Source organism: Penaeus monodon, chromosome 20 (genome assembly GCF_015228065.2).
Source record: "Penaeus monodon isolate SGIC_2016 chromosome 20, NSTDA_Pmon_1, whole genome shotgun sequence".
NCBI lineage: Eukaryota > Metazoa > Arthropoda > Malacostraca > Decapoda > Penaeidae > Penaeus > Penaeus monodon.
The window spans coordinates 7,529,752-7,530,244 of NC_051405.1; the positions used below are offsets into that span (position 1 = coordinate 7,529,752).

A 493-nucleotide genomic window follows, 5' to 3' on the forward strand; every position below is an offset into this window, starting at 1 on the left:
AATATCATTATCACTGATTAATAGATCAACCTAGATCATATCCAGTTTGTATAAAGGTAATTGTTAAGAAAAGAATTCTCACCATGACCTCCATACTTCACACACTGGCAGTTGTCCTCAAAGCCCCACCTTGGACACGGTCTTTATTTTACATGAATAGCCAAAGACATTGATAGGCTCTGTCTTGCCAGAATATACATGGTGGAGATTTGTTTGCTATTACTGGAGTGTGAAGCATGGAGGCCATGACATTGCTGAACTTATTCATGCAATCTAGATTTTCAGACTTAGATAAGTAATTGTGCCCCTATGTTATTTTCATACCTGAAAGTGTTGTTTTATTTTATGGCTATTACCTTAGTTTTTCTCTGATTCAATGATTATCTGATTCAAAACAGTTTCCTTTATATAAGAAACAAACACAATAACAATAAGTAATATTGTATTACTTGTGTCATTTTAAGACATTTTCATATTATTCTGTTCAATTCAA

The 493-nt window shown here is 32.9% G+C and overlaps 1 protein-coding gene across 2 annotated transcripts in view; it reads left to right on the plus strand.

Annotated features, from left to right (window-relative positions):
- Window positions 1-493, plus strand: part of LOC119585607 (trafficking protein particle complex subunit 8-like) — a 22,010-nt gene that overhangs the window by 4,666 nt on the left and 16,851 nt on the right. The gene's annotated exons all lie outside the window — the stretch shown is intronic.